Source organism: Neovison vison, chromosome 4, assembly GCF_020171115.1.
Source record: "Neovison vison isolate M4711 chromosome 4, ASM_NN_V1, whole genome shotgun sequence".
Lineage (NCBI taxonomy): Eukaryota > Metazoa > Chordata > Mammalia > Carnivora > Mustelidae > Neogale > Neogale vison.
The window spans coordinates 84,479,542-84,498,318 of record NC_058094.1 but is presented as its reverse complement, the minus strand read 5'-3'; positions in this window follow the sequence as shown (position 1 = coordinate 84,498,318).

Sequence of the window (18,777 nt, the reverse complement as noted above, 5' to 3'; positions counted from 1 at the left end):
TAATCAGCTCACTTTGGGGTACCAGCTGAAAAGACGCCTCTTCCTAGTACCCCGCCATCTTGTCCCCCCCATTCCTCTATTCTTAAATGAAATATCTTTACTATTCTGTAATACTGAAGGCATCCCTTTTTTGTAAAAATAAAAAAAGAAAATAAATTTTTATTACTATCCAAGTAATATCAATTTGAGGAAACTTACAGAAAAATGACAAAACAACAACAGAAATATAGTTGCACTCTCAGAATGAGTATTTCACACTTTGTTTTCATGTGTAGTAATAAGTTACTTCTTTGGCTTTCCAAAAGTGAATCCAACAAATTATTACATTAAAAATGTCTCAAATAATTAATTATAGACTACACAGTAAACTTCCTCATTAATTTCGCCTTTTTTCTCACTTTGTTTTATTGAGGTATAATTGGCATATACTATTTTGGTTGTTTCAGGTGTACCACAAATTGATTTGGCTTGTATATATTTGTTTGTATATATTTGTATGTATATTTATATATATATATATATATATATATATATATATATATAACAAAATGATCACCACAGAAAGTCCGGTTACCATTTGTCACCCTACATGGTTATAAATTTTGTGTGCATGATGAGAACTTTTAAGATTTACTTTCTTAGGGACGCCTGGGTGGCTCAGTTGGTTGGACGACTGCCTTCGGCTCAGGGCGTGATCCTGGAGTCCCGGGATCGAGTCCCACATCGGGCTCCCAGCTCCATGGGGAGTCTGCTTCGCTCTCTGACCTTCTCCTCGCTCATGCTCTCTCTCACTGTCTCTCTCTCTCAAATAAATAAATAAAATTTAAAAAAAAAATCTTAAAGATTTACTTTCTTAGCAACTTTCAAAAATGTAATAAAATATTATTAGCTACAATAACTATGTTGTACATTACATCCCCAGGACTTAATTACTTTGCAACTGGAAGCTTGAACCTTTTGAACTCCTTCACCCATTTCACCCACCTTTCCCTCTAGCAACCATCAATCCATTCTTTGTATCTATGAGCTTGAATTTTGTTTTGTTTTAGTTTGTTTTCATTTGATTTGTTCATCTGTTTTGTTTTTTTAGATTCCATGTATAAGTGAAATCATATAGTGTTTGTTGTTCTCTAAATTGAATGAAAGACCTAGAACCATAAAACTTGTAGAAAATATTTCAGGCAGTAAACACCTTGACATAAATCCTGTTGATGACTTTTTGGATCTGACTCCAAATTGAAGTAGCCACTGTAGAAAACAGTATAGAAGTTCCTCAAAAAATTAAAAATAGAAATACCTTATGACCCAATGATACCACTACTGGATATTTACCTGAAGGAAATGAAAACACTAATTCAAAAAGATATATGCTTCCCTATGTTTATTGTATTATTTATAATAACCAAGATATGTTATGTCCAACAATAGATGAATGGTTAAAGAAAATGTGATATACATATCATATATATATTTAATAATATATATGTTATATATATGTACACACATATAATGAAATACTGTTCAACCTTAAAAACAAGATATTCTTGCCATTTGTGACAACATAAATGAAACTTGAGGGCATTATGCTAAGTGAAATAAGTCAGACTTAGAAAGGCAAATACCTCACTCATTTCCATGTTTGGAAAAGCTTTACATTCTTGCTCTATAAATCTTGGAACCAGACATTTTCCTTTAAAAGCAGAAATTAAAATGTTAGCAAAGTCATTATGTGGATAAATATAGGTGGTTAAAATAATGAATGACTTGTATATTGAATATCTTTGGCACTGACTAAGCATTCTTTTAAATCATGCTAAATAACAGTTAAAACATGTTTAACATCTTGACTTACAAGACGTTTTTGATTCATAAAAAATTATTTGGAAACTTTGAGTGGATGTTAATATCTCTGGCCATATATAATAAGACTACCCAAAACCATCAGTGATAGTTTTCACTTAATTGGGCTCATTTAATTTGGGTCTGATTTATCTCTTTCAGCAATATATATATGTATATCAATTTAATAAGTGTGAAATGCCCATGTCATGATGCAGCAATGAAACATCAAGTAATTTTTCCCTTTAGATTCATTTTTTGCCATGATCATTCACCCTTCAGATTAAAGAATTTTTTCCTTAAAATTAGTATTTTTGTATTTTTTCAGAAAATACTTACTAATGCAATTGTTGGATGATAAGGTAGTTTTATTTTTAACTTTTTGAGTACCCTCCATACTGTTTCTTTTCTTTTCTGAAGTTATTACACCAGTTTGGATTCCCACCAACAACGTAAGAGAGTTCCTTTTTCTCCACATCCTAGCCAACATCCGTTGTCTCTTGTGTTGCTAATTTTAGCCATTCTCACAGGTGTGAGGTGATAATCTTATTGTAGTTTTGATTTGTATTTCCCTGATGATCAGTGATATTGAACAGCTTTTCAAGTGTCAGTTGGTCATCTGTATGTCTTCTTTAAAAAAATGTATATCCATGTCTTCCGCCTATTTTTTAACTGAATATTTGTTTTGGAGGGTTGAGTTTTAGAAGTTCTTTATATTTTGGGGATACTGCCCTTTATCAGGTATGCCATTTTCAAATTTCTTCTCCCACTCCATAGGTTGCCTTTTGTTCCATTTATTGTTTCCTTCACTATTCAGAAGGTTTTTTTGTTTGTTGTTTGTTTGTTTGTTTGTTCTTTATCTTAATGAAGTCCCAATAGCTTATTTTTGCTTTTATTTCTTTTGCGTTAGGAGACATATCTAGAAAGAAGTTGCTATGGTCAGTGTCAAAGAGGTTACTGTCTGTATTTTCTTCCAGGAGATTTATGGCTTCCTGTCTTACATTCAGGTCTTTAATCCATATTAACTTTATTTTTATGTTTGGTAAAAGAAAGTGATTCATTTTCATTCTTTCACATGTTGCCGTCCAGTTTTCCCAACACCATTTGCTGCATTATCTGCAATAGCCAGATTATGGGAGCAGCCCACAGGTCCATCAACTGATGAATGGATAAAGAAGATGCAGTATATATGCAATGGAATATTACTCAGCCATAAAAAAGAATGAAATATTGTCATTTGTGATGACATGGATGGAGCTAGAAAGTGTAATGCTAAGTGAAATGGGCCAGAGAAAGACAAGTACCATATAATCTCCCTCAGATATGGAATTTAAGAAACAAAATAAATGAGCAAAGGGACAAAAGAGAGAGAGAGAGAGGAAAACCAAGAAACAGACTCTTAAGTGTAGAGAACAAACTGATGGTTACCAGAGGGGAAGTGGGTGGAGGATGAGGTAAATAAGGGATAGGTATTAAGGGATGCTTGCTTGCTATGATGAGCGCTATGATGTATGGAAGTGTTGAATCACTATATTGTATACCTGAAACTAATATTACACTGTATGTTAACAAAAGGAATTAAAATAAAAATCTTTAAAATTTTAAAAAATAAAATTTTTTTCATGTGAATATTGGGATTCAAAGTGTCAGAGAAGATGGTCAACACCAAGCAAGTGAAAGGAGATTATACATATTATAGAAAGTGTTAAAATATTCTGTTTCTCAAAATAAAGCTATTGCCTCTAAAAATATAATACACATGTTAGTGTAATGAATCAACAGCATTCTCATTTTAATGTTGCTTATCCCAAGCATGTTTTCTTAGTGTTTCTTCTTTAGCTGTGTGCTGTTTGAATTGCATGTCACCAGTCCATTATAACATTTTCTCAGTAAAATCTCAGTAAAAGTAGACTTTCCCACCTCCAGGTTTTAGTGACCTTCATTAAGTGGCCTTCATTAAGTCCACAATGCCAACTCAAATTGCACTGAAATTACAAAATAAAATTGTCTGTTTTACATATTCATTAAAATAATTTAGGTCTGAGTTATTTAATATAAATTGTAATCACCATCACAGGGTATAAGATTGCAAAAAAAAAAAAATAGTTTGATCTTTTTGGCATAGCTGCTCCCTCTACAGGATTCTTTCTCTGGATGTATTAGCCTCTCTCATTTTTTATGAATCATTGAATCCTTCTTTTGCATTTATAATAATACATGCAACTTGTATAGTAGCTAGCTAACTGATTACCATTTGTATTGCAAATTTTGTTCATTTATATGGAAAATTTGAACTTTCTGGAACAACAATGTCTTAATATTTCTTGCTTCTTAATTTGTAGACAGTTGCCTCTGCCAGCATTTCTAACCTCTTTGTGTGTGGGTGAGGCTATAAATGTAGATCCATAAACACATACTTGAATTTTTCTAGGCTTCACCTATTCATGGGTGTAATTACTTTCATATTTCCAGTAATTTGAATTCCACTAGATTTTGCTCCAATATGTATCCAAGACTTCCAAAAAGTTTTTCTAACTTCCCAGAAACACCAGCACATATAGACAGAACTTATCCAGGAGAACCTGAAGCCAGCTGAAATTAGGTTCTAATTCCCTGAGCCCATGGTGCAGAGAGCCACTGCCTCCAGGTGACCCTCATTCCCTGACAGCAGTATTGCTCCCGGGCAGCCCGGCACCTTGACCATTTCTCTGTTTCCAAGCCCACCCCCTTTGTCAGACATCTCTGACAAACCCTGCTGAGCAAGAAGCTCTCCACTCTCGTCTTCACTAAATAGTCCTGGCAGTAATCCCAGGGAGATGGGGGACACATCTTCTTTCTTTCCTGCTGTGCAGTATATCTAAACAGTGTTGTTTGTATCTTAATAAAATAGCCCTGCATTATTTTCTTCTAGTGCTTCCCATCTCAGCACCCACAGATCACAGCCTGACTAGTGTACCAGTTGTGATGCTGAGCCTCTTTTTCTCAGGCCTTAGTCTCTTGTTGGACATGAGTTTTTGTGGGTCTTCCCAGTTTCTGGGACATCCCATACATATTATAAGACTCAGTTTAAATATGTTAGGACCTACCGCACACTTACTTGTATGTACTTAAAAACAACCTCACTTGGGGGTACCTGGGTGGCTCAGCGGGTTAAGCATATGACTCTTGATTTTGGCTCAGGTCGTGATTTTGGGGTCCTCAGATCAGGAACCCCACCTCCAATTCCTTGCTCAGCAGGGAATCTCTCCAGATTCTCTCTCCCTCTCCCTCCCCCTCTGCACACATGCAGGTGCTGTTTATCTCTCTCTCTCAAATACATTAATTAATTAATTTTTTAAAAAAGCCTCTCTGAGTTTTCTCCCCCTCTCTTCACCATGATACTTAGTCCTTTCTTTTCTCTGCTTAAAAAAAAAGTAAGGAGGAAGAAAAAAAGAAAGGGAGGGAGGAAAGGGAGGTGAAAATCTGTATAGAGTTGGGAGGTTCCTTGCCCCAGGGTGTGCCCCAGAATCAGTATTTGCTCCTTATCTAAATCCTTCCTGAATATAGCCTCCTTCAAGGACTTGATGGGGCAAGTCTAAGATTTCGTATCAATCTGGTGGATGGAGATAAAGCCAAATTTAATTAAACTGAAAATACAATGGTCCTTGTCCTTGGACACCAAAGAGAAAATCTATATTCAATATCCTATATGACCAATTAGCTTTTTAGATCTTCTTGCCTCTAGCAACCATGGGTATTATATAACTAAGAAAATAACCAGCAACTTGGCTCTTCCAAGGCAGGAAGGCCACATGATGTCACAGAGGCTACTCTGGACAGGAATCTATAGCTCATGGGGAGAATGGAACTGAGAAGAGCTGGGAAGCCCACAGACTGGGTCCCACACACCCACACTTTGGTTTCCTCCTTCGTAAAATGGGAATAAATGTCACTTGTCTTATGTGATGGTTATGATAATGTAATTAGTATATAAAAATCAGTGAGAAAACATTTATTAAATATTAGTTATTAACTCAATTTAGAATTCTTGATTTTCCATATCTTACTCTAGCCATGTTTATTTTAAACTTTCCCTAATTACACAACACTGATCTCTTTCTCTCATTTTGTTATTATTCATTATACTACATCATTTTCCACTTTAAATAGTAATCATTATAATTATTATAATAATGGTAATGTGCTAATTATGTTAATAATGTCATTATTTTCTATGAGTGCCCTAAAGTCTTTTATTAAATAAGTCAAAATGTCAATTATGTCTGTTGATTATGACTTGCATTTATTATTAATTTTATCCTTGATAAGTGTTTGCACTAAACTAAGGAGTCTTTTAAAACTCTAGCTAAGAAAGCTATCCCGTCCACTTGGATTCATTGTCACCATGTGCTCACTAGTGCTCAGGAATTTGGTATCTAATGGGTTTGTACTTCCAAATTAGGGTGACCATTTATCAATAAATTAAAAATTAACCAAAGGGTAAATAAGGGATAAGATCTTCCAGATGAATATCCCTAAAATAGAATAATAATTTACTGAGATAAATAGGGCATGCAAAATAGTATTAAAATTAATTTAGGCTGTATAGGTAGTCATTTTAAACTATTTTGTGTGTAAATTGTACAATATTTCTCTTTTTTTTTTAAGGTTTTATTTATTTATTTATTTAAGAGAGAGAGGGAGAGACAGAACTCACACAGTGGGAGAGCAAATGGAGGCGGAGGGAGAAGAAGAGAAGGAGAGAGCATCTCTAGCAGACTCCCTGAGTTCAGAGCTTGCCAGGGTTCAATCTCACCAGGCCCCTGAGATCATGTCCTGAGCCAAAACAAAGAGTCAGATGCTTAACAAACTGAGTCACATAGGCACCCCGATTGTGCAGTATTTCTATTTTCTTTTCAGTGTCATTAAGTACCTACAAATAGTCACTTACAGGAACTTCAGAAAGAGATTTCTGACAGATTCAAAATAATACTTATGCCCTTCATTGCTTGCCCTCGGACCCTGTTGAGTCTCTATGGACCCAGATGAGATAACATTATTTCTTTCAGGCAAAATCACTTTCAAACCCATTTACACACAATTTGAAATTGTAATTTTTCTAACAGACACATTTTTTAAAGTATGACCTTACTTACTAATCGTAATCATAATATACACAACTATAATTTATGTAATCACCTGCTTTTCATTCTCCTAACTTATTTTAAAATGTTTCCTTTTTTTTTTTTTTAATTTTAAATTATGTTCCATGGTAGGCTTACTTTCACTTCTTTTCTTTTCTTTCCCGCTCTCTCTCTCTCTCTCTTTTTTTTTTTTATTGTTTTTGGTTTTTTTTGTTTTTTGTTTTCCCAAATTAGTGAAGTAGAAAGAATAGGGACAGTGTCATCAGAATTCCAATATCAGCATTCACTCAATGTGTAAAATTAGGTCATTTATCAGGCAGGCTTCTTTTCACTCATTCTATAAATGGAGATAATTCTCTCTGCCTTCCAAAAGTATTATAGCTGGCCTCTAAAAAATATATATGAAATGAAACTATCATTATTCTAACTTTTACTGTCAACTGTTAGGATGATAAATGCTTGATAATCATGTAGTCACTAATGCTTGAATAATATCAGATATTATTGAAATATGTCTAATAATTCTTTGAATTTTTTTAGTTAGTCTATCCTTTTTGAGGTACCTGGCTGACTCAGTCAGTATGGCATGCAACTCTTGATCTCAGGTTTGTAAATTCAAGCCCCACCTTGGATATAGAGATTACTTAAAAATAAAATCTTAAAATATATATTTCATAGCACATTCTTTTTATGTTAGTTAATTGTCCTAAGTTAACATTGCTTATATATAAACATATATATGTTTATACATATGTGTGTGTGATGTGTGTGTGTATCCAGAACACCTCTGACTTTTTTCTGAGTTTTCAGTTCAGTTTTTATTCACTGAGCAGCATTTATGTCCTCACACTCCTCTAGCTACACAAGTGAGCCAGACAGGTCTTTGCCTGGGGTTGTTAAGTAAACTCTTTGAGGATAAAAGAAAAGTAAGTAAGGAGAATATCCCTTTGGTTCCATAGGACAAATACAATGACAGGGGTAAATAAAGGATAGTAAGTTGCTATAGAGAAAGAGTAGGCTTAGCCAGGTTGGGGAGGAGCAAAGGAAACCTGGAGGGTGGATGTGGATGCAGAGGGTTTTCCAGAGATTTAAATCAGCACAGCTTACTTGGGGGAAGTTAGACAAGGACTCATCAAGTGACTTATGGGAGGTCATGCAATAGAACTAAGGACCCTAAAAGTCTACTCTCACACAAACAAAATAATGATCCTAATGTTGCACTGCACAATAGCGTAATTTCTTATTAAGTGATCACAGTAGAGATAGACATTGCTTCCAGGGGGCGACTGTTAGTTAGGAACAAATCACATGGGAAGTGAGAATTATCGTTCGTTGATAGTAGACCCTTTCTCTTTAGTTAGTATTGTTAGAATACTAACATAGAATGATGTTATGATTCATAATTATGAATCATAATTATGATCATAAGGTTATGAATGATTCATAATAATAGAATCATAGAATGATTCTATTCTGTCAGAGTAAAATAAATATACTAACTTAAAAGAAAAGAATCTTTACCAAGGTCATAATGAGTTTCCAAAACACTGAATTTAACAGACAGACTTCAGGGTCTGTAGGAGAGATGATGGAGTAGAGTTCACTTTTCAATTTTTTAAAATCTTCTTTGTGTTAAGTGTCTCTTCTTTTCTTTACTGGCAGGTATCTACTTCTGACATTACACTTAAATGATAGTCCATATAGGAAGGCTTCACTGCCTCCAAAGGCTTGAGGCACCATTCTTCACAAAGCTGGTGCATGTATCTTTGTCATGGCAGTTACCGTGTGCATGACAATCATCTGGTGTATGTGACACCACCCACTGATGTGAGGACATGAGGTTTCTGAATCCACAGTGGCTAGTACATAATCAGCACTCAATATCACATACATTAAAAGAATGAATAGATGTATTCCTCTAACTTGGGTTTTCTTCAGTGGAAATGAAGCACACTCCTATTGGAAGAAAAAATGGGATTTTAGTAAGTTAGAAGCGGCAAGGCCAATACTTCAATTTTTTTTAAAAGAGGAGTTGATATTTTGAGTTGATTATTGAGTTCATTTTTCTCCATGGAGGGCTATGAAAGCAAAGCAAAAGAATAGGCTTCATATTCAAAGTGAGTTTTGCTATTATTCAGTTTTTGATAGTACTTAAAAGACAACGTTGTTGGGGCAGCTGGGTAGCTCAGTTAGATAAGTGTCTGCCTTCAGCTCAGGTCATGATCTCAGGGTCCTGGGATTGAGCCCCACGTAGGGCTCTCTGCTCAGCAGGGAGCCTGCTTCACTTCCTCTCTCTCTGCCTGCCTCTCAGCCTACTTGTGATCTCTGTCAAATGAATAAATAAAATCTTAAAAAAAAACAAAACAAAACTGGTGAGAATGGATTTCCTTTCTTTAGTCTTAATCTTTGTGGAAAGGTATTCAGTCTCTTAGTTATGTTATTAGCTTTATTTTGCTTATTTTTAAAATTCTGTTTGGGTGGCTCAGTGGGTTAAGCAACAGCCTTTGGCTCAGGTCATGATCCTGGGGTCTTGGAATTGAGCCCAGCATCAGGCTCCCTGCTCAACAGGGAGTCTACTTCTCCCTCTCCTTCTGCCCCTGCCACATACATGCTCTCACTCACTCTTTTTCATGATCTCTCTCACTCATTGCTCTCTCTCTTTTTCAAATAAATAAATAAAATCTTTTGAAGTCCTTAAATCTGTCCCTGTGAAAAATGATTTTGATTGATTTTCAAATATTAAACTAATCTTAAATTTCTTGAATAAGGGCTACTTGGTCATATTGCATTTTAAGAAAAATGCATCACAATGTATTAGCAAATATATACATATAAATACAAATAAAGTGTGTATATATGCATTATCAACAATAGCCAAATTCTGGAATAAGGTCTAATTGTCCATCAACTGATGAATGGATAAAGAAGTGGGATGTGTTTGTGTGGGTGTGATGTATAGTACGCAGCCATCAAAAAGAATGAAATCTTCCCATTTCCAATGACATCAATGAAGCTAGAGTATATTATGCTAAATAAAATAAATCAGTCAGAAAAATACAAATACTATATGATTTCTCTCATATGTGGAATATAAGAAACAAAACAGATGAACATAGGGGAAGATTTACTACTGCCATTTTACTTTTTCCTTCTGGTTATTTTTTTTTTCCATTTCTTTCCATTTCTGTTTACTTTGTATGTCAGTGGTTTTCACTGGTGATTTTCTCATTCTCTTCTTTTTATATGTTTTGTGTCACTGCTCTAGATTTTGCTTTGTGGTTACCATGAGGTTTACATAACATCACAGCACCAAAATGATCCTTTTTCTGCTAGTAAGAATCTGTCCTAATTTACCTATAAACCTTTCATCCTTTTACTCTCCCTCTTTTGTATTTTTGGTGTCACATATTATCTCCTTTTATGTTGTAATTTTATCACCAAGTTGTAGTAACTATAGTTATTTTTAATGTTTTTTCTTTAGGCTTTACATAATAATTAAGTTTAATATACTATTCTGAAATAGAGTTACAGTTTCTGAATTTGACTTATTACTTTAATCAGTGTTTTGTATAATTTCACCTTTTCATCTAACTTAAAGAGCTCCTTTCAACATTTCCTGTAAGACAAATTAGTGTTGGCGAACTCCCTCAGATTTTGTTCGCCTGGGAACCTTTGATTTCTTCTTCATATCTGAAGACTAACTTTGCCAGATAGTATATTCTTTTTTTTTTAAGATTTTATTTATTTATTTGACAGAGATCACAAGTAGGCAGAGAGGCAGGTAGAGAGAGAGAGATGAGGAAGCAGGCTCCCTGCAGAGCAGAGAGCCCTATGTGGGTCTCAATCCCAGGACTCCAGGATCGTGAACTGAGCCAAAGGCAGAGGCTTTAACCCACTGAGCCACCCAGGCACCCCCAGATAGGATATTCTTGGCTGATAATTTTTTTTTCTTTCAATGTTTTCACTGTCATTCCACTGTCTCTTGGCATGTCTCAGTTTCTGCTGAGAAATCTACTAATAGCCTCATGGGACATCCTTTATAGGTTACTCCCCCCCTTTCCTGGCTGCCTTTAATATTGACTTTGACAGTCTTAATATAATATGTCTTGGAGAAGGTCATTTTGCCCTGAAGTAATGAGGCATTCTATTAGCTTTGTGGGCTTGTATATACAATTCCTTCCCCATGTTTGGGAAGTTCTCCACAATTATTTTCCTAAATAACCTCTCTGCCTCCTTCTCCTTACATCTCCTTCTGGTACACCCATTATTGTTATGTTGGTTTTTCTAAGGTTTCTGATAGCTCACATTGAGTTTCTTCGGTTTTTAGAAGTCTTTATTCTCTCTCCTCTTCCACCTGAATCATTTCTAGATTCCTATTTTCTAGCTAACTCTCTCTTGCCTCTTATCTGCTCTGTTACCAGTACATTCTAATGAGCTCCTCATCTCATTCACTGAGTACTTCAGTTCCAGAATTTTTGTTGTTATAGAATTTCACTCTCGTGGTAATGTATTCCTTTTGTTCACTGATTTTATTCCTGGGATCACTTTATTGCCCAAGTCCTTTTGTAACAGGTTGCATTTCTTCATGGCAGCTATTTTAAATTCTTTATTACCATATTCCATATCTTTGAGTTCAGTGGCTAAAAAGTTATCATCTTCTTTTTGTGATACTATATTACTGTGATTTTTTTTTTAATAGTGTTTGGTGAAAAGTGAGTGTTTCTGCTACTTCATTTGAAGTAGCAAACCCTTTTTAGGCAAGGTTCTGTTTACTTTGACAGGAACAGTTGAACAGGTTGGTAATTAGGAACCTTCCTCTTTTTTCCAGAAGGTGGAGCTACAGCACAAGTTTTTGGTTTCTCTTACCAGCGCTGTCCGCCCCACTGCCACGCCCCCATTAAGGTGAGGTGTATACATTTAAAAGGGAAAAAAAAGAAAAAGGCAGAGGAAAAACGTGATGGCAGAGTTGGGAGAGTGTGTACATACCACTTGGGGCTTTGAGTGTGCTCACCTTCGGCTGCAGGGATTCTGCAGTGGGGGATTCCAGAGGTCTGTGAACTGCTCTTTTGTCAGAACCCAAGTAGGAAGGCAGGAGACACTTTCCTTAGGGGCCCTTTGCCTCCTTCCCTTTCATTTCCCTCCTCCAGTCACTGTGGTTTCTCTTCAGTGAGAGCAACAGGTCCCTCCAGCTGCAAAACAAACGCCCAGGCTGAACTCACTGCCTTCACTCCACCTCCTCTGCCTCACACCTCTCCCACCATCAGGTTGCCAGCGCTCCCCTCTCCCCATTGCTTCCTCTGCTGACCAAATCACCCACTTTGGGGGGGCACAGATGACTGGATCTCAAGTGCCCTGGCAAGCCCTGCACAGAACTTTTTTCCAAATATGAATGGACCATTAGCTGTAAATAGAAGGGCAGAAAGAAAAAGGAATGACTCAGGATGACTCAGCAGCCACGATGCTGATGTCACTCTCTAAATTTACTTTTATAAATGAACTTAGCCAGAGTTATATCAAGTTCATACATCTTTTCAAAGGATTAAAATTTTATTTTATTAATTTATTCTACATTCTGTCATTTTTAATTTCATTGATTTCACCTTTATTTGAATCATGTACTTTGTCATACTCTGGATTACTTCACTTTTCTCTATATAATTTCTTTAGATGGTAGAATAGATCATTGAATTTATTTCAGACACCTTTCTTCTCTATTAGAAATGTTTCAAGATCTAAAATTCTGTCCAAGCACATTTAGCTTCATTCTCCACCTAATGTCATTTCATTCCATTCAAAATATTTTCTGGTTTTCCCTGTGATCACTACTGTGAATTGTGATACAAGTGTGCATAGGTGTGTTTGTTTAGTGGTATGTGTAATTTACAAATTTGTGGAGAGTTTTAGATATCTTACTGTTTTCAATTTATAATTTATTTCAATGTTGGTGAGATAACACTCTGTATGATCCTAACTCTATTAAATATGGCGTCTGTTCTGTGACCCAATATAGAATCTATGTTGGTGAGTTTTCCATGACACCAGAATACATGAACTCCATCATTGTGCAGACAGCTCTAATACTGTTAATTAGCTCAAGATTATTGTAATGCTCTTCTAGTTTCCTATTTTCTAATTTCATATCTACTTTTTAATCAATAACTGACGGAGTAGTTTTGAAATCTCAAATTAAAATTGTAAATTAGTCTATTTTTGGGGGGTTTAATAGTTTTTGGTTTATTTAAGTTTAATTTCTGCGGTAGGTAAATTAATAGGTATGATGTGATGTTATATATTCTTAATAAACTTTTCTTTACATTCTTTACATGTAATTTCATTACAAAACATTCCTCTGGGTTTTTTTTTAATATTTCTTGGATATTAATGTAACCACCTGAGCTTATGATGATTGTTTTTGTGGTATAACTTTTCTTTTTGTTTTGACCTATTGTGACATCTTATTGAAAAAGCATTTCTTTTAGACAGAATATATTTGGGTCTTGGATTTTTTTTATATAAAGTCTAAAATTCTTGGCCTCTTAATTGTAGTGTTTAGATATTGTATACACAATATCATTAATAATAGTTGGGTTTAAGCTTACCATTTGTAATTTGTTTTCTATTTGCTCCATCTAGTCTTTGTTTCATTTTTTTTCCATTTCTAAGTGTTTTGATTAATTGTATTTTTAGTATAACATTTGGTCTCCACTTTTTAAAAAATATTTTATTTATTTATTTGACAGAGAGAGAGAGAGAGCGCACACAAGCAGGGCAGAGTGCAAGCAGAGAAAGCAGAGAAAGCAGCAGGCAGAGTGAGAGGGAGAAGCAAGCTCCCCACTGAGCAGGGAGCCCGGCATGGGGCTTGATCCAGGATGCTGGGATTATGACCTGAGCCAAAGGCAGATGCTTAACTGACTGAGCCACACAGGCACCCCTTGATATCCACTTGAAATTGCTACATAGATATTTCTGTTTTATTGCTGCTTTTTCTAGGGTTTATAGAATGAATCTATAACATCATAGTAACATGCAAATTATATTATGCCAATTCACATAAGAATTTCCACCGCAGTATATTGTCATTGCTCCTCCTTTATTATTTTCACATATTTTACCTTAATATATTTTATTAACCTGATAATATAGTTACTAATTTTTGCCTTAATCATTTGTCTTTTAAATAAAACTTTGAAAATGAGAAAGAGGTATTTACTCATATATTTCCTTTTCCAGTACTTCTTGATCTTCTTATAAATCAAAGTATCCATCTGGCATCATTTCATTCAGCATAATGAACTTCCTTTACATTTTTTTTTTAACTCATGTCTGCTGACAAAAATTTTTCTTAGCTCTTATTCAGCTGAAAAGTCTTTATTTTGACTATATCTCTTCTCAATCAGAGTAGAATTCTCAGTCCACAATTGAAATAGGTGACAAATTTCCACTGGAAACTGAAAAAAATGACATTTTTACCTAAAATTATAGCTCTCTAAATTTTGCAACTGGGGGGTTGCAGTTTTCCTTTGAAAATCTATATTTTGTCTAAATTCTCTATTATGTGGAACAGTTTTATCAAGACTAAAATATTGAGCCTTCTACATTAATCATTTTTATTAATATGTACTGCAATGGGACTTCAACATATAATTTAACAGTGGAAGATGTACAAGTTTATGAATACACTAAATCAGACATTTCTTACCCAAAGAGATACATGTCCCAGGGTTTCAGGCTTTGTTTGAAAGGTCTCCATATATTGCTAAGACTTTTTCTTAATTGTGTGAGAGTTTGGACTTTTCTGCTTCAAAACTTCAGCACATTTGAAAAAACTATATGAACAAACATAATTTTCCTTCATACTGATATTCACTTCCACACTTTCTGCCCCCAATTAAGTAATTCCCACTGTAACTGGACAAATTCTAGTGTACAAAGTACAGAGTATAAGGAAATTTTCAAGAAAAATGAAGGCGGCAAAAACCATAAGATATATCTTATTTGCATATTCTTTATCTTTTAAAGGGAAAGAGATATGCCATGCTCTCCTAATCACTGGATACTGAATCCCAATGTTCACAATGAAGAGACCATTATCAGATAGAAAATGACCACCAAGTGTCCTTGGCCTGCAGTGTAATGATATGAAAAGTCTTTATATCAAAAAAAAAAAAAAAAAAGTCTTTATATCATTATACTGATTTTCAGTACTTCCACGCAGCTTTTCCACTTTTCCTCCATCACTCAGAATTCCTCTCATCTATCCATCTTCTTCCTTCCCCTTTTATTTTTTCTGTACTTAATTCCTTTCTATTGAAACTGGAACTGAAATAAGAAAATAAACAAACAGAACAAAAGATTTAAAGCAAAGGTGCAGAGCTTTAGTTCAATGGCATCCAAAATTTTTGCAAATATAATTTTTTTAATATTAGGCCGTCTCTTTTTATAATTTTTTATATTTTTTATAAACATATAATGTATTATTAGCCCCAGGGGTACAGGTCTGTGAATTGCCAGATTTACACACCTCACAGCACTCACCATAGCACATACCCTCCCCAATGTCCTTAACCCCACCACCCTTTCCCTACCCCACTCCTCCCGGAAACCCTCAGTTTGTTTTGTGAGATTAAGAGTCTCTTATAGTTTGTCTCCCTCCCAATCCCATCTTGTTTCATTTATTCTTTCCTACCCCCAAACCCCCCATGTTGCATCTCCACTTCCTTATATCAGGGAGATCATATGATAGTTGTCTTTCTCTGATTGACTTATTTCACTAAGCATAATATCCTCTAGTTCTATCCATGTCATTGCAAGTGGCAAGATTTCATTTCTTTTATGGATGCATAGTATTCCGTTGTATATATATATAGCACATCTTCTTTATCCATTCATCTGTTGATGGACATCTAGGTTCTTTCCATAGTTTGGCTATTGTGGACATTGCTACTACAAACATTCGGGTGCATGTGCCCCTTCAGATCACTATGTTTGTATCTTTAGGGTAAATACCCAATAGCTAGGCTAAGTCTTTTAAAATTACAATGTCTACCCTAGTAGGACACCTGATGTAAATACATACACACACACACACACACACACACACAAACATGTCTAAGGTCTAGGATATCATCATCATGGTAGTGTACACTGTCTGTACTTTTTGTCCCTCTTTTAACAACTAAAAATTGACAACCATGCATAAACAAAAATGCCTCTGTAGGAGTTGTGGAATCTATCACTATATATCAAAGGACCTGGTAGGAGTCTTGTCCACCTAATGCACTGGATAGTGGGTAGATGGCCCTTGTGTTGTGGAAGCAGCTGACACTGGCAAACTGCCTCCATCCCTCTTAGCTACAGTGGAGAAAAGATGGACAGTGCTGGCTTGGGCAGACATCCACAGATGAGAGAGACTTTATAGAAGTGCAGCTTTCCTGGGAAGAGAGTCCAGCACTGTGTTAGAGGAAAAATACACACACACACACACACACACACACACACACACACATACACACACACACGTACACACATTGGAGAAGATAAGGGGAACTTTGCCAACACTGCTTTATCCCCAAGAGGGCACAGAGTGGGACTGAACTAGCCAGAGGTAGACTATCTATCATAAGGGAAAGGGAGAGTGGTAAGTGAGCATTTGGCTTAAGCTATTTGGGATGCTGATAGTAACATATTGAGGTGGGAACTCCATGGCTGGAGGGAGACAGAGGGCATGATAGAGGCAGATATGAATATCAAAGTGCATTAAATGGACATGGTTCCTGTATTCAGGAAGCATGCCAATGAGCCACTGGTAGAACCTCACCTGAAGATTCCCCCCACTTGGCTCACAGGCACCCCAACGCTACAAGTGCTAAACACACACTACCCCATATTCTCAGGAAAGAGTCCTTGTACACACTCATAACTGTGGCAACAAGAGTGAGTTCCATTAGACAGGGGATGCACTCAACAATCAAGCCAGGGTCTGCAGGCAAGAGAGACCATCATCTTCTAGAAAACAAAAAAAGAATTTTCTAACTGTAAGAATAAGAGAAAACAAGCAAGCTTAATAATTTGTCCACAAAAGGGAGCAAGAAATGTAGAGCAGGCAAAATAATAAGAGGCTGGAGAAAATGCCAGAAACAAGCAGGGTCACCAAAAAATATCCCCAACTGAATGACAGCTAGTTAAGATCTGTAGAAGTGTCTGCTAGAACATGAAGAAGGAAATATGTGGTCACCAAAAGATAACTATACCTTAGTGACAGAACTCTAAGGCACAGAATCTGATTTAGCTGATAAAGAATTCACAATTGTTCTGAAGAAACTTGACAAGCTACAAGAAAACACCGAAATATATTTCATGAAATCAAGAAAGCCATACATGAATAAAATGAGAAAATTAATTTGAAAAAGAAAGAAAAAATAAGAGAGAACCAAACAGGGGTGCCTGGGTGGCTCAGTGTGTTAAGCCTCTGCCTTCAGCTCATGTCATGATCTCAGGGTCCCTTCTCAGCAGAGAGCCTGCTTCCCTCTCTCTCTCTGTGCCTGCCTCCCTGCCTACTTGTGATTTGTCTGTCAAATAAATAAATAAAGTCTCTTAAAAAAGAAGAAAGAAAGAAAGAACCAAACAGAAATTCTAAAGGTGAAGAATCTAGAAATTTCAAATGCAATAATGATCACCTACACCATAAGAGAACAAATGGAAGATAAAATGAGTGAGTTAGAGGATAGGACTTAGAAATAAACAAGAGGAGGACAAAGAAAATGAATAAAAAAGAGTAAAGAGGGGCATCTGGATGATTCAGTGGGTTAAAGCCTCTGCCTTCAGCTCAGGTCATGATCCCAGAGTCCTGGGATCGAGCCCCACATCGGGCTCTCTGCTCAGCAGTGAGCCTTCTACCCCCCTCTCACTCTGCCTGCCTCTCTGCCTCCTTGTGATCTCTCTGTCTCTGTCAAATAAATAAATAAAATCTTTAAAAAAAAAAAAAGAGTAAAGAAACCCAACGTGATCTATTGAACATCATCAAATATTCAAACATTAGAATAGTTGGAGTTCCTGAAGGAGAAGGGAGGGAGAAAGTGGTGAAATCTTCTTTAAAGAAATAATAGCTGAGAAGGTCTCTAACTCGGGGGGAAGAGGGAAGTGAGGTGGGTTTAGATACTCATATTCAAGAAGGTAATAGGTCATGCCTTCCTTTCAATGCAAAACAATATTCTCTAAGACATATAAATGAAACTGTCAAAACTGACAGACAAGAGAGAACCCGAAAAGCAGAATGAGAATGAAAGATTGTAATTTACAGTTGGAGCTCTATTAGTCTAAGAGAAAGTTTCTCAGTGGAAACTTCATAGGCCAGGAGAGAGTGAAATGATATAATCAAAATGTTGAAAGAAAAAAATTGCAAGGAAAGGTTGTATCTGGCAGAGTGATCCTTCATATATGAAGGAAAAATAAAGACTTTCAAGCAAACACAAACTGAGGGAATTAATCACCAATAGACCTGCCTTGCCAGAAATGCTGAAGGAGATCTTTGAGATAAAATGAAAAGATATTACTGAGTAAAATGAAAAAATACAACACACTGGTAAAGGTAAATAAACAGTCAGATTTAGAGAACTCTGATTCTGTAATAGGGTATTAACCACTTAACTATAGTGTAAACTTAGTGCTTAAATATAGTATAAAGATTAAAAGAAAAGAGTATTAAAAATAACTATAGCTAGCAAAATTTGTTTAAAAATATACAAAACTAAAAGAGATTAGTTGTGACATCAAAAATATAAAAGAAAAATAAGCGTAAACTTTTTGTATATAATGA